The following is a 282-nucleotide window of genomic DNA, read 5'->3' as shown; positions in this document are numbered from 1 at the left end:
TGGGACAGAGAGACCTTTAGAAATGAGACCCAGCAATAGAAAATTCAGAAAAAACATTCACTTGAGGCTAAAGAAACAAAGATAAAATAAATAAATACATATGGAAGTAGATAAATTAATACATATTGTTTTCAAGCCTAATTCTAAGAGTTGTCAGTTTCTTAAATTGTAATACAATTTTGATTTAAAAATTTTTAAATAATGGAACCTCTTGACTTACATTTTAAAACTCTATCAGCAGATACTTAAATTGTCACATTGAGGAGGAGATAGAACGGAGTA

General features: G+C 28.4%; 1 protein-coding gene across 1 annotated transcript in view; it reads right to left on the bottom strand.

The window, feature by feature from the left end:
• LOC112137541 (cathepsin K) overlaps positions 1–282 on the bottom strand; it is a 10534-nt gene that overhangs the window by 880 nt on the left and 9372 nt on the right. The window lies entirely within an intron of this gene.

The sequence above is a fragment of the Oryzias melastigma genome, linkage group LG11 (assembly GCF_002922805.2).
Source record: "Oryzias melastigma strain HK-1 linkage group LG11, ASM292280v2, whole genome shotgun sequence".
In the NCBI taxonomy this organism is placed as follows: Eukaryota; Metazoa; Chordata; class Actinopteri; order Beloniformes; family Adrianichthyidae; genus Oryzias; species Oryzias melastigma.
The sequence above is the reverse complement of the archived record's forward strand: the minus strand, read 5'-3'. Positions and strand labels throughout refer to the sequence as shown.